At 42.1% G+C, this 15,956-nt stretch overlaps 1 long non-coding RNA gene across 1 annotated transcript in view; it reads left to right on the plus strand.

The window, feature by feature from the left end:
• Window positions 1-2,058: 2,058 nt before the first annotated feature.
• The window catches only part of LOC139105863 (uncharacterized), a 150,656-nt gene continuing 136,758 nt past the window's right edge, over window positions 2,059-15,956 (plus strand). The window contains exons 1-2 of the long non-coding RNA XR_011546250.1: window positions 2,059-3,458; window positions 14,898-15,199. This is a non-coding gene — a long non-coding RNA (uncharacterized lncRNA). The remainder of the gene's footprint in view (window positions 3,459-14,897; window positions 15,200-15,956) is intronic.

A 15,956-nucleotide genomic window follows, 5' to 3' on the forward strand; every position in this document is an offset into this window, starting at 1 on the left:
CACAAAATATACAATATATAAATTGGTTGAATCTTTCTTAATTTATTTTATTTTAAATGTTTTTATTTATTATTTTATATTTCCGGCGCGGTGTTTTATTTTACTTTATTAAAAAATTCATATTAATATCTTTGAAATATAATTTTGCCGCGTGTAATATCAATAGTAATTTTTCCCACCCGAAATTCTATTAATCTAAAAAAAAGAAAACATGCAACTGACTTGTTACTTTGATGTGCAGCGGCGGAGTTGTTGATATGTAGATCTGTAATAAAAAATAATAAAAAATTAAATTGTAGACATCTCAATGTTAATTATTTAGAAACAAAAATTGCACGTGATTGAATTAATTTATTATATATAGTATTATATATAGTAATTTTTTAAATAAAATAATAAAAAATAAAGATATCTGGTACCAAAACGAGCTATTAATTTGTTAAGAAAAATGATGCTTACTCCTGGGTTGCTCCGCCGGTGCTAGATGCCTCTCCTAGGCCTCCTCCTCCTCTCAGCTCTGTTAGGGACGTCAGGTTGATCTTCTTTCAACACGAGTGCGATAATTCTCCTCTAGATACTCATCTGAAACAGTAAAAAATTTTACCTGATTAGCATTTTCAAAATACTAAGTTGAAAGTCATTATACTTATATATTTATTTAAATAAAACTGATGCTTACCCTCGAGTTATTCCACCCAGGTGCAGTATCTTTTCTGAGTTTTCTTTTCCTCTTAGAATATCCGGGATATTGAGCTGATTCTCTTTCAACGAAAGTCCTCATCTGGATCGCCATCTGAAACAGAAATAATGTACTGGTTAGTTTGGTAAAGACCAAATCTCAGTTAATATCTATATTCTACTCTAACAATAAGTATTATTCGACGCGTGCACAGTTCACCGTGCGTTTTAATGCTGGACGACCGTCAACATATTCCAGCGCTCTCATGTAAACACCGTGCGAGCATACACTGCCTGTGCGGCTGACCTCGCTCGCTATACAACTCTCTATATAACATATTATTTAGAATAATTTTTGGAACGAAAATTATGCTTCGATAAGACTCTCGGTAAAAGAAGCTGTAATATTGTGAATTAGTGACATGTATTGCATACACGAGTTACGTGAGACTATTTTAATTAATACTTTTTAATGGTTTTATTTTATATTATGTTATTATTACTGTACCATGAACAATTATTTTACGCCGCGTATCGAGACCTACTCGCGGCGCCCGCTGCACGGCTATCGTGGACGAGACAATAGCCAGACATCGTGTGCGCGAGCTACGCCGCCGAGCTTACCGAAGGTTGCACGTTTGTCGTAGGTCTGCTCACTGCGTCAGCTGCGTAGCCGGCCGTCGTGCACGAAGCAATGACCTCCACCGTGCGCGACTCGCGTGCACGGTGCCCGCTGTGTGTCGACCATGTTTGGAGGAAACGGCGATGTGTACGCCGCGCGCGCGCGAGTCACGATATCGCCTGCGTTACCGACCACTGTTCGTCTCTCGTCCTCTACGCAGCGGTTATACGCGTTACACCGAAACTTTACGCCGAATATTGCACTCAACATCATCCCGAATATATTACGCGCTTCTAATTATCGAATATGTCGCGGTTTTCATTACTTGATCGACCGAAAGAACTGAATATAATTCACGTAGAGATGGAGATGTGACTTACATTAAAGGAAAGATAGGTGCTCTTTGCGTTAAGGGGATGAACAGAAGAAGGTATTATGCGTCGGGGATGCATCGTCATCCTTGAAATATGCGTAGAATTCCGATCCGAACCGGACGTCTCTTCCGCAGATCTTACTCGGTTGGCGGCCCGTGAGGAAGTGGAAAGGAGACGACGATAGCTCGGTTCGCGCACCGGCGCGCATGCGTAAGTCGCGCTATTCACACCTGCACGTACTCAACTAATAAGAAATTTAATGCATAAAGCATGCACTTTGGGACGTCTAGTTAATTTAAATGTATATTTCTAATCGTAATTCATAATAAATAAATTTCTAGTTTATCGTAACTTTTTTCGTTGCTTCGGTTTCAAATATAAAACGTGTAATTTATTTTATTCAACACATTTAAATTAAATAATTTTATTACATTAAAGAAATTATTTAAATGTCGAACATTAATGTGTGTACTCTACTATATGGATAACGCATAATTATTTAGAAAAAAGAATTCCACGCGATTTAATTTATTTTTTAGTAAAATAATAAAACATAAAGGTATCTGGTACCAAAACGAGATAATCCTATCAAAAAAAAAATTGGTGTTACGCGTGAATTTGTATCAACAAAAAGTATACTTTAGTTGTCAATTGTACTGCGTCTAATTTTTTAAGAAATAAATTTTTACATTTATTAGATTATTTTTCGGCTTGGTCAAACATGCGTTTTTTAATAGCGACGATTTAGGAGCTCGAAACGATTAAGATCGAAATAGCGAAAACATATGTTCGAGCATCGACCTTGCTTGGTTTTTTCGTTTTGGAGATGCTTGAGTATTGCGAGCGCGTCAAAACAAACATAATAGACGAGCTTGGCCTTGAGCACGAACGCCTCCACAACTCGTCGTAAGAGAAGGACAGTGCGCAATTGACGATCGAACCTATTGCTCTCTCACTCTTTTAACGTGGTTGACTCTCTTGCTCTAAGGGCCGAAATCTCTAGCGTCAGTTTAGTCGCGGAGCTCGGGGCGTGAGGACATTTCGCAATCGCTCCGCGATTACGCGTATTTTCGACCGCGGTTAGGATAATCTCGTATACAAATTAGTGTCGACGTCGTCGTGTCGGGAACGAACGATCATATTTTGCACGTCTGAGCTATTGCACTCGTCGCTTTGTGCGTTATTTCGTGCCTCGAAAAAGTGCTTCGGGACGACAAGGTTATGGCGCCAACGGAGTGCACGGAGCGTCCGACCTGATATTAGCCGTGTGACGTCATCGAGCCGGGCAGCCATCATTACCGTCTCGATTCGCTTGCCATCTTCAGCTGGTTCCGGCGATTGTTATTGTCAGAGTGCGACATCTGCACTTTGCCTGTCTTCTTCGTCGCGGCCGAGGTTCTCATTCCGTTCCGAGGGAGTGATTTTTGAGGAACTTGAAGAAGATAAAGTGCGCGGAGAACATTTCAGATCGAGGACGACTCAAGTGCGGACCCGAAGAAAGTGAGCAACACAACAAATATCGAAACTGCAAATTTATTTATACAACAGATGATCGTTCGTTGCGCTTCTTAGTTTTAATCGTTAAAAATCGCCGCGGTAAACCTCATTCTTTCGGTCGTCTTTCGAGTGATAGGGTTAGTAATTTTATATACTAAAAAAAAAAAAAAAAAGCAGTGTAATATAGTGTCAAATGACTTGAAGTGCTACAACAACGTCAGGATAATCCAGGATACTCCCACGGAACAAAGAGAGGATGAAAAATAACCTAACCGGAAGATACACAAGTAAGTCAATCGGCAACACGCTCTCGGTTGTCGATCACTCAATTGTAATTATTAATATAATTTACTAATGTCCGAATGTAATGGCACGCGCGAATTGGGATTATTTGGAAAAAACAGTATGAGCGTAGCACGCATATGATTCTTTGAGTAATAAAAAATAAAAATATCTTGTTCCAAAACAAGCTAATAATTTGTTAATAAAAATGGGATGGTTACCTTGCGGTTGCTCTGCCGGTATTTGATATTTTTCCTAGGCCTCTTTCTTCTCTCAGCGCTGTCAGGAATGTCAGGCTGATCCTCCTTCAACGCGAGTACGTTAGTCCTCCGAAAAGTCACTTAAAACAGAAAAAAGTTTTACCTGATTAGGATTTTCAGAATACTAAATAATAGTACAATTTTTCTTACCCAAAATGCTAATAATTTAAAAAGAGAATGTCAATTACTTCACAATTTGTTCTTAACGTAATTAATTTAAAGAAGTGATAAATTAAACGGATGAACCGAAAGGCAGATGCGGCGTTAGCTGCGGCGACTTCTAGCTAACAATGAAACCCGCAGTGACGTCAAAACGATTGCTCGCCTTCGTTTATTGTTTTAATACTGCGATCGACATCTTTACGCAGCTTAACGCGTTACAAAACATTTTACACGCCGAATATAATATTCAATATTTAATTCAATATATTAGTAAATGCTCCGTTACATTTTGTTCAATGCGATTCAGCATTTTTATCGGAATAAATTCGCGAACCCGGTCAATTACATTATTTGACGACGTGTGTAACTGCGCGTTTCGCCGATAATAATTTTACGAGGCAAGGAGACTCGTATTTCGCGTCATGAAACGACAGTTAATGGTCGGCGCAGGCCGCGTTGTTTCAGAAAAGAACTGACGCATGTGCTGCGTATCACGCTATGTTGAATGTGCCGCGATTCCGACGCCGGCAATTGCGATCCTAATAATGTCGCGAGCAGAGCGAAACGTCGGCAGCGGAGCGACAGCTTACAACGGCTTTTCCATTTTATTGCGTGATAAATCCCCGCGATACGCGATCGCTCGATAAAACGTCAGGGCTACACCGGGAGATCTTTCACGAAAATAACGCCTCTCGTGGCGGAGGAGCACGCGCGACAATGCGCGATGTCATCGAAATGCGAGGGCCGAAATTGCGCGTGAATTGCGAGGAGACGCGGAGACTGATAATTGCGTTTTCTAGACCGTCGCTCTCTCTTTCATCGGTGAAAACCGATCCGGCGCATTATGCGCGCGGCACGTTCTGAAAACTGCCGCCACGTGCCCCGCTTTCCGCTCATCGTATTTGCCTTTGATGCTGATGCAAGCGTAACGATGCTCGTTTACCGCCGTGTACGCCGTGCGCGCGGATAACACGGCAAAGCCGGCGGAAAAATACACGACGATCGCAGTGAATTTACGTACAAGTCGAGACGCGCCTTTTTCTATCTACATTTCGCGAAAATTTTTATTCATACCGTTTGTTTCATAAGCTTCGCGTTTTATGCGACATGTTTGCGCGAATAAATCGCGAATTTTCGATTTATTTGCTTGATATTTTACGAGTACAATCACACCGCTGCGCTACCAAAGAATGTCGCGGAACGATCATTCGGCGGTCCGCAAATATTGCAGACGCATCTACGTATCCCCGTCATATGAGCGTAACTCAAGTACCGCGCGTCTGCGACGGGAAATAAAACGAAAAATGCCTCGTGAAACGGCGCTTCTTATGTGTTACGTGCATGTCGTACGCAAGCTTGGTACGTGTATCATCCCAATTGCAAGGAAATCAGTTGAATTAATTAACCGCGAGGCTAGAGATTTTCTCCCTCTTTGAAACCGGAATTTTAATAGAAATCTACACGGTCAAAATTATCGAGAATAATTTTACAATCGCGCGGCGACTCGTGTATTATAGATGAGTCCGCGCGCTCGTCGCGTCTCGCGGGACCGCCTGATTAAAACAAAGCAATAAAGAGTGGCCGATCGATACCCGCTTCGTTGTCGCCATAAAGTTATAACATATAAATCCCCGACTCGGCCGTTCGATCGGACGAAAATCCCCGCCGTCGAGCCGGAATTTTATGCGACGACACCGGAGCACAGCCGCCACGTGACGCACCGTCGCCGCGCTATTTTTCTCCCGCCGTGTTATACGCGGATATGATTGGGTTTTTGCGTAAGCTCGACTGGCCATAAACCTCGCTTTTACGAGCCTGATTACGGTGGGGAGGGGCCCCAATATTGCGCCAGACCGCTCTTATCGTCGACGAGCTGCATCCGATGCAACGCGGTCAACAGCGCGAGATGCGGTAGCCGACTAACGCGTCGCGATTTTATTTGATAGATCCTGCCGCAATATCGGAATATTTCATCTCAGCAATCACACGTTAATTAATTAACCACGATAGTCGCAGAGTGACGCAATAATCTTGGCTTGATACTGTCACGAAGTTTTAATATAATAATTTTTTTGCACGACGGGAATGTAAAATAACGCAATTATTTTGACGCGATGTACCTCGCGTTGCGATATAGTCGGAGCGTAGCGGCAAGTACATTTTTGCTGCAGCACGGTTTAATCCATTACCAAAATTATGTTTCTAAACTTTTAATACCAACAGAGAATTTCATTTACGTATTAATAATCGTTGTTGGCACGGGCGCGATGACGTATGGTGTAAAGTCGTCGCACATGTACGCTAAACACAAGAATCCATCGATTCCCCGAGCACCCTACAGCGGCAGAGGTAGCTAGGGCGCGATCTGGGCGAAAAGAGAGGGATGGAAGCCGGCGGTCTGAATTTACAGCATTTAATATCGGCAAAATGAAGTACGGCCGCGGGAGGAGAGCGGGTAAGGAGTTGCCGTTTTGCGGCGCCGATAAATTCATTTTATTGCCGCGGTTTGTAGGCGGGTGGTCTAACTTCGACCACCGCCCGCCGATGTGCCCGCGTGTATCTATCACGGTCTTTCCCGACGTATCACTCTTTTAAACACTCGTTTCGGATCTCGTGCGCGCTCCAGAAACACGTGTATTTTTTTCTGTAACTTTGCAGAGAATAAAAAAATTAAAATAAAATAAACTTGACGTATTGTTAATGTAACATAATTTGCTTTTGTCAGAATTATTTACGAGAAGCAATTTAAAAACTGATTATTTCAAGAGAGAATTCTTTCTTTCTTTTTTTTACCAAAGAATTAATTTTGGAATGTCACTCTAAAGTAATGATAATTTAATATTAGTTTAAATATTTGACAGTCGTATTTATAGCAATCGCAAAGAGAAGTCGAAGACGGGGTCGTTAAGATTTCGCAAGAAAACTTTAGAACCTCGTCGAGATGAGGGTTAATACCGCAATAATCCGGATTGTCGGGCTGCAGAATGACTCACCCCTTCGTGGCTCTTCCTTTCTTTTCTCTCTCTCTTTTTTTTTTCTTTTCTTTTTTTAACTAAATCTTAGCGCGCGTTGAGAGAGATTCGTTCAATTTATGAGACTTTGGCTTTAAGAGCGAGAAACTCGGCGAAGGATTAGCTTTTCCAAGCAATTTTTTAGACTACTAGCGAATTTTGTGATTGGGGGAAGATAGATTTTCAGCAATTAACTGTCTTTGCAGCCACGTATTTATACAAAATATATTAAAAAAAAAAAAAAATAGGACTTACAGTGATAGCAATCAATTTACTTATCTTAAATTTTAAATACTATTCGCATTCGCGTTACGTCAAAGATAAATATGCGATAATTACGGCGTAACTATTTATACGCACGGTCTGCGTTTCGTGTTGCGGTTATTTACGTTGCTAACGTGTGATTTGTGCCGACAAAGCGCAATTATAAAATATGAGACAATGTCGGCCTGAAAAATGCAGGCGCGCGCGTATTCATTTTAACAAGATTGAGTGGCAAACGCGCGGCGTCGAAACAACGTGTGCGGACACGATCTCGCGGCAACAAATGTACGATCCAAAATTGTCCGCGTTTCAACCCGATATTGATGTTTAATGTGACGTCGCGTAATTAATCTGTGACGATCCCGGCGGACTACCAGTACTGCTTAATTAAAACGCACGCGTAATACGACGCGTATTATTTTCGCGTCTCGCGGTCGGGATGGTGCGCACGTTTCATTCCTTGTTAATTTTGTGTTCTCCGGCAGAACAACAGGCTGCTGGAAACCGTAAGTCACTTTCGTGCTTTCCTGGTTTCTCGCAAAACGCGATGTACGGCCCCCCGGCCTTGTAGCTGCCGCGGTGTGGTCCGCGGCGATGATACTCTTTGATACATTTGCGGCGCATTTTCTTGTTGTAAAAATTTAAATGTCTGTATAATTACGAATGCTGTTTGCATGCGAGATTAGACGTCTACCGAATTACGCATTGGTCAGGGACTTTATAAACGAGCAGCTTAACTATTACTTGGCTATTTTCAACGGAGCTTTATTTTAATTATATTCAGAACGAGGCACTTAATTATTTTCTTCAGGTATTCGTGAGACGAGAACGCGCGTGATTAAAAATATGCTGACTCGTGACGACAGAAATAGAGTTTCGGTAAATTTGCTTTATCGTTTAAACGGTTAGATAAGATTTTGATCCTGTCCGCATTTAATCGCGCGGCTGCATTTTTCAGCTTTAATATCATTAAATGCTCGTGAAGGTAATGCGAATGCAGACTCATTAAAAACACACGCGTGACGAAATTTCTTCGCACGACTTAGCGGCATGCTGCCGTGAGAATCGCAGAACCGGGTTGGTGTTTTATAACTGGCAGTCGTTAGTAATTGAGTGCTCCACCGAGTAGGAAACGCGACGGTCGACATTGTTCGCGGAAGGCGTCCGTTCTACTGTCGGTCGTAAAGTGCGATTCACTTGAAACGGCGGCGCAGGCTGAAAGGTGAATTCGGAGTTTTACGTCTCTCCGTAAACATAAATCTTGCGGTATTTAGTGGCCGTATGTCTGTGCTTTTTATTTAATTACGCGGACAGGAGTAAAAAAAAAAATATATATATATATATATAATTATTACACAAGCTGGATAAAATTAGTGCGTTATATTTTTATAATTTAGTTTACTTTAAACAGAATTATTTTAAATTGCCTACAGAATTTAATGTTGCGGAAAAACGTGTCTATCGCGGCTTATGATGCACAAATAATTTATCGTCAGACAAGTCGAGAACCTGTTATCGGAACGAGATATCTGCGCGTGTCGGCATTTTCGGAAGACGTGTCTGTAAAGAAACGCCTCTCGATTCCCGGGTTGCGTTCTGTCGGAAGGGTAAGATCGCGCTCAGACAGCCCGGGGAAACATTAGGCTCGGTTTCGGGTTTGGAAATTCGATAAACCCGTCCCGTCGCAGTCGGCCAATAATTCTGCGGCGATGCTTTCGCGCAGACTTCCGGCGAGTCGCGATATATCAGTCTCGGGGGTCCGGGGCGAGCCGGAACCGGAAACCGTCAATCATAGGACTAAGTTAACGCCGAGTTCCCTTCGCTCGCCACTCGCGAGCCCTGCGCACCCCGTACCACCATACGAATCGTTTTATGGACCCCAACACGCCTCCATCCCTCCCGCGTTCTGCAACTCAGACTTCTCTCTTCTCTCTCTCGCTTTCTCTCTCTTTTTCTCTCTCGTGCCGTCATCTTTAAAATATACTTTCTCGAAGTAAGCATCGATTTTTTCATAAATAACCGCCCACTTGATCGCCCGGCGACCGGTAAATCTCCCGATCTGCACCCTTACCTCCACTAGCCGCCTCTTTGGATCGTTTAATAGCGCGACGAAGCACACGTAGATACAGCGTAAAGCACTTTACGCGACAATGTAGCGGGATTATGTACAGCGCCAAGTATCATTATCAACTTGCGAGGGAGAAGGAAGAGGAAATTCCGCGATTACTAGCTGCGCGGGGGAGAAAATCTGAGGCAACTACCCTCGCATAAAACGAATATTCAGGTATTATTTTAGTTCATATTAAAAAGCAGTCAGTCGCACGTTACCTTGAACACTCGCTGCCGCGCTGAAATGATAAACAAAACATTGCTCGCTCGCTCGCTCGCTCGCCCAAGTTCCCCCACTCTTCACCTCACGTCTCCTCGTTCCACGCGCTCTCTCTCTCTCCGTCGCAGGTTGCGGTAACCCGAATGTGTAACGCAAAGCCACATGCTAGACTCAGTGATAATCGACGAAATCGGAAAGTCGCCGCGTATTCGTACTGTCCGACTGGCGTACCCCGTCTGAACGTACAGCGGGAACCTTGAAGAGATCCAATCCTCGGTTGGATGGAACAATCGGATCGATAAAAAGGGAACAGGAAAAATAGGCCGATTGGTATTTAAAAGGAAATTATTAGAACAAAATACATTTTAAATCACGTGCATCACCACAGCGGCGACATGGTCGTAACTACAAACGGAGAAAATTCTTTATTAAATACCACGGCAACGATCAACGCGAAAGAAAGTAGCCGTCGAACTCGCGACGAACTAAAACCGGCACGTAGTAGATTATCGAGTATGTGAAGAAATTACGCGTCGTGTTTTCGCACAACCGTGCAGTTCTCGTTCACGAGATATCGGAAGGGAGCGGAGTGCATCGTACGTTCGCGGACAACTGGCAAGCGCATTAGAATAACGCGACGCGGTCAGGTTGCGCCACTAATTACATCTCGCCGCATAGTTTGTATTAATGCGGACGTTAGCATTCAGCCACGGCCGTCCAGCTTTCCGCGTTACGTCGTCGTCGTCGTCGCGTTACGTGCGTTACGTGCATCACGCCCCGTTGTGACCGTTGTACATCCCAGAAGGGGCATGTTGCAACCCCCCGGCCCTTCACCCCTGTCGGCCGAGGGATGCAGGTGGATTTAACTGCAGGTGTACGTTGCGCGCAGATAGGCATCCGGCATCGCCTCAAGCTCGAAATCACTTCGCATGCCGAGCTCGTTACCGATCTCGTGCTTTATTCACGCGAATGTCATCGCTGCAACCGGCCTCACGATTAACAGCGATAGACGTGATGATAGGGGATTAAAAGACGCCTATTGTCATACTGTGTACACGTGCCCAAAGGATTCGATAGTAAAATGTAACATTGTTGCAGCTTTATCGAGCTCGTATCATTTGCGATCCGAATAAAAACATTAGAGCGTCGGAAATTTATCAATGTGGATTAAAGTGTCCGAGATAATTCGATAAATACGTGAAACGTTAAATATTGCTCTTCAATATCGATATTTTTAATTCTTTTATTTCATTTATAAGTTCTGCGAGCAATAGCAATATTGAATCAATAATTTTGATATAACTGGAAAACAGGAAACAAGCAATTTATTTACCGTTGTTAATGCTCTCGCCCGTCTAATATTATATTCTCTCGATTCAGCACGTAATTCCGATTTAAAATTGTCGATATAAACCCTCTAGCAACGACTTTGAAAAATTTTAGCTGTTGGTGGGCCGTATATACAAGTTATATATATTATTAAGACCTTTACACGCTATACGACGGCTATATTATCGGATTAACAAATTGTCAGACTATTATTAGAAAAAATACCGTCGCTTTTAAACGAAGAGCGCTCCATTAAAAATTAACGATAATGTAAATTAGAACGAACACATTTTTTAATTTGCCGTCTAAGATTATTCCGCGATAATATAGAAACACGGTGGTCGCGACTTATCCGTAAAAATTTCTGTTTAGCGATATCTGAGAACGTTATTCGCGCAGGCACAACGAATCGCGTGTCTTCCACAGCTTCCTTCCGCACCGATACCCCGGCATGTGCGGATTTTTCTGACACGTTGTGGAAGTGTATCGTCAAAGTGCGGTCCATATATCTCGCTCTCGATATGTCGACTCGGCGCCGGTAGACTGAAGAAGAAATCCCGTCGATTCTCCCTCTCTCTCTTTCTCTCTCTATCTCTATCTCTATCCCTCTTTTTCTTTCTAAGTTCGTGCGATGTGATAGCCGTGGGACAGATGGATTCTTTCCTGTTCGATATAGCGCACGGAAGTTTCCCGGGACAGAAGTCCTTTCGCCAGTTGCCAACCGGCCGGGAACTTCCATCGCTCTAGTAACCCCTACGTAAAATATAACTTTTCAGCCGCTGCGAGGTGGAAACGTCCCAAGCAGCTGCTCTAGTCGGCGAGCTCGCAACTCGCTATATCGCATCCTGATATCGCGCAGGATGTATGTACGAGTTCTATTTAGAGCTGTTTACTGTACGCGGAATGGAAAACGTGCGCGGCCGATAAACAGAACTGTACGTTTAGCAAAAGCGAGATAAATTCCTTTAGTCCCGTGCTGGATGATTGAACGACAAGCGTTTGAAATATTCTCGTGGCATAAAAATTATTTCGGCATAAAGAATACAAATTGCTTGATGAACGTTTAGAGATATCACGGAAATATAACTTTAATTCAGAGCAAAATTAAATTAAAATAATTAAAAAAAAAAGAAAGAAATAACCGAGTGGAAATTGATTTCCACTGTTACCTAATAATTAGTTAGCCAATTCGTGGTTCATCTCGTTCTGACCTTACGCAACGCTCGACTGTCGAATCTGCCGGACCGGCTGACCGCCGCGGTAGTGTTAGTACGTGTGTGTGTTTACATCGGCCGGCAGTCTTCGCATTTCAAGTTCGCAAGGTGGAAGACGCGCGGGCGGCGGGCGGCGAGAACCGGTTTGCCCAGCGAATTCGACAGTCGAACGTTGCGTAAGATTATCTGCTGGCAGGTCCTCGCATTCCAAGTTTATCTGGTGGAGGACGCGCGGGCAGCGGGCGGCGAGAACCGGTTTGCCTGGCGAATTCGGCAGTCGAGCGAGATTTTGTGTAAGATCAACACAACAGTAAACAAGTACGCGGCGAAAAACATTTTGATATCTATTTAGATACATGGTCCACGCTGGACACTGACTAAACGATCGATACTAGACAGATCTGCGCGATCTAACCACTAGCTGCAAAATCAGATCAGCTGGATAAATTTCCACTCGGATATAATACATAAAATAATATTTTTATTTTGACATTTTCAGGTTTATTTGAAAATATATGTATATAAAGATGCAATATTAAATTTATATTTAGAATTCCAGAAGTAACGAAAGATATAATTAATGATTAAAAAAATTTGAGAGAAATTAGTATAAATATTTTAAAAAATTATGATTTAACAATTTAAGCGTGCTTTCGGGAGCGCTTAAAAATTTCTTTTTTTAATTAAAATTAAAACTAAAATTAAATTAAATAAAAAATTTAATTCTGCTAGAGGTTACACTTTTTTCTATTTGTCAAGGGAGAACAAATCAAGCAGTTGAAATCCTTCAGTATGCAAAGCACCAAAGCTCGCTTTGCCCAGCTGCACGCGCGGATGCACGTGCATCGTAGAGAAGTGTAATCACTTCATACGTAAGCGGTCGTTCGGTTAAGCAACACGCTTGCCGTTCAATCTCGTCGTAACCCTTTGCTTGCTTACGAAATATCACAAACTCCTGTAGGCTAATCAAACAATAATAAGCTAACGACGATATACACGACCGCGAACGGCGGCAAATCTCGCCCGAAGCATCGAGATCGATTCAATTACAATCGCGCGTGTTCTACCAATTAAAATGTGTTCATATTTTATAATGCTCGATGTAGGAAATGCAAAGGGGTTGCTTTCGCTATAATAAAATTGCTAACGCTCGAAGAACTTACGACAAACAAGAAATTACACAACGTGTTAAATTTGAGTAGGTTCTTATCCAGATTTTTAATGTAAAGAAACTCGTTCATTACCTCATGCAACAATGAATTAACGCGATATTTCGGACCGATGAATTTTAAGTCGATTTTCAATCGTAGTTCTCGTTGGCCTCGTTATCACGGCTCGTATAGTCAATGTAGAACATTAACTCCGAAACGAGCGTTACCGTTGGGAAATGTTGGAGTCTAATTTTCAGCTTGGTGTTACTATCGAGCCCCTTAATAGACCCAACCTATTACGCCGGAGAGGGTGGGCTGCAGCGCCTTCGAAAGCGCCAAAATACTGCAAACAGAGCCGAACGGATCCGCAACTGCAGTTAGATGAGTCGACCGAGCGAAATCTACTTCTTGGCGGAGCGGGTACGACTTCCTTTACGGTTAAGCTGGCAAGTTCGCGCGAGAACATGTAATCTTAGTAGGATAATAAAAGACAAAACTTTCGGGCATCGTGGTGCGCATGGCGCACACACGGACACCCGGACTTTGCGCCACTGGTATCCCAATTTAAGGGCGTTATTATCGCGTGCGGGGAGTCTCGGTGCGTTCGTAAGTTCGCTCGTACGCCCGAGAGTGCCGGTATCTGCTCGCGTTTCCGGTTACCCCGCGCCCGGAAATGGAAAAGTAAAGTTCTCCTCTCTTTCCCCCTCTCGAGATACCAGCTCTCGATTTGATCCCGCGGCCACTTCTTTTTTACGCCGGCCCGCATGTACAGCCAATTTTAGCGTGAAACTTGAACCTTACATCTCCTGAGAATAAAGGGTGGAGCGAAAAAGGGGAAATTACGGACGCCAAATTTTAGAGATAACAGCGGTTTGGGAAAAAGTTCTCGATTCGCTCTGAATATTCATCTCGCAGATTAAAGACTTCGATAACTACATCGAAGTAATATTCACTTCTTATATATTTTTTTTTTTTAATTAGTAAATATTAAAATTGTAATTTCTCAACTTATTTAATTAATTACTGAACATTTGAAAGTGTTTAACTAAAAGAAGATTTTACAAAAATAAAATACACGCAGGAAGTGTTACGATTGAATAAACGAAAAGCATCGAGCGGACCGACTTTGCCTTCAAGCAAATTGTTTGAAGTCAATTGAGGTCAAAGTCCTACCCCCATTAGATGTCGGCCTTAGCCCTCCTGCTCTTTTCCTGCCCCTTTCCGACGAGGGTCTAATGAAAGTAACTGAAATACTGCCACCGAACGTCTCACTTCGAATCTCATTCTCTTGAGGAAATGCCCGCTGCTGTTCTAATTCTCTCTGAGAAATTAGTCACGGCGTCCGTAATTACTAAGAAAGGTTCTACTTTTCTCAAGGCTATCCCACTCTCTTTGTTAGTTTACGCGACAGTAAGATATCTGAGTTTAAAAGAAAAAAATTTGCATTAAAATATAAATTTCTTTCTACGTACATACTTATTATTTTAAGTATGTATATTTTAATAATTTAAATATCTAAATGACATACGTCAGTGATTTACGATCTCAAAGTTTTTATCCATGTATGTAATTCTTACCTGAAACGAAGAAAAAAATCTCGTGTTAAAAACAAATACATATATTATTTTAGAAACTAAACTTACTGTATGCGATGCATACTGTAAAACGTATGCATCATTTTTGTTGGCATGCAAAACTTAATAGTTTAATTTTGTATGTTTCAGGATTATCGCGAGTGTTGCGCTCTCGTTGCCGATATAAGTGATAAAACGAACTGCAGCCGGTTCGTAGATCATTTCCTCGGGATTGCCGTGAAGACACCGGGCGCTAGATTAGTTCCGTTAACATTTGCAAACGAGAATGCCGTACGTTATCGCGCGAAGTGTATTTAATAAATTAATTTTCGCGATTATAACTTAACGGTCGCGGTCACGAATGTTTTGTGGGCGGAAGAAAGACATCCCAAACTGAGAGGAGGAGGAGACCCAGGAGGAGGGACATTCTGCCTCAGCGGAGCAACGTTTTGGTATGTTATTTTTATGGTTTTTTTTATTAATTTAAAATTAACATATATTATGATGGCTATTACACGTAATTATTCGATTATTTTAATTATAATTGCTTTCGTCCGTCTTATATTACATTAATTCTTTCGATTCAGTACGTAATATCAAATTTGGTTTATTATTAAAAATAACGCAAAACGGTATGCAACTTTTTTGTTTAATTCATCAATATCGTATTATCCCAAAAGCGTTGGCACATTAACCATGGGACACTTTGTATAATCTTTGGATTAATTTTACTGACGCATAAAGCTCGCGATTATATTATTTTTTTTTTTTTTTAAGAAAGGTACTCTTTGCATTAAAGACTCCCCATAAATTTTCATGCGGCTTTGATTATGACTGATCCTAACAGGATATTCGTAATTACCGGACGTAAATAATTGGTTGTAATTTAGTTTGCAACACGAACGACGCGTCGAAGCGTACCATTGTGATATTATGTACGCGTAAATTATAATAGACGTAATTAGTGTAATAGAAATTCCGTTATTACTCCACTCGTTGATGCATGGCCGATTCGTTGTCCAGAAATTTGTAAGCTTTTGTTTAACAAGTAAAACGTGCGGAGCCCATTTCGCGGTACGCCGAGGTACGATCCTAATTAAGAGGAATGCTGGCATTACGTTTCGTTCTTACTCGTGGCTGCAGTTGTTCGCCTAAAGAACGACGGGCATTATCTTTAATGAGAAATTGCGTTCAGGGTGTATCACGAAG

Source organism: Cardiocondyla obscurior, linkage group LG10 (genome assembly GCF_019399895.1).
Source record: "Cardiocondyla obscurior isolate alpha-2009 linkage group LG10, Cobs3.1, whole genome shotgun sequence".
Classification (NCBI taxonomy): domain Eukaryota; kingdom Metazoa; phylum Arthropoda; class Insecta; order Hymenoptera; family Formicidae; genus Cardiocondyla; species Cardiocondyla obscurior.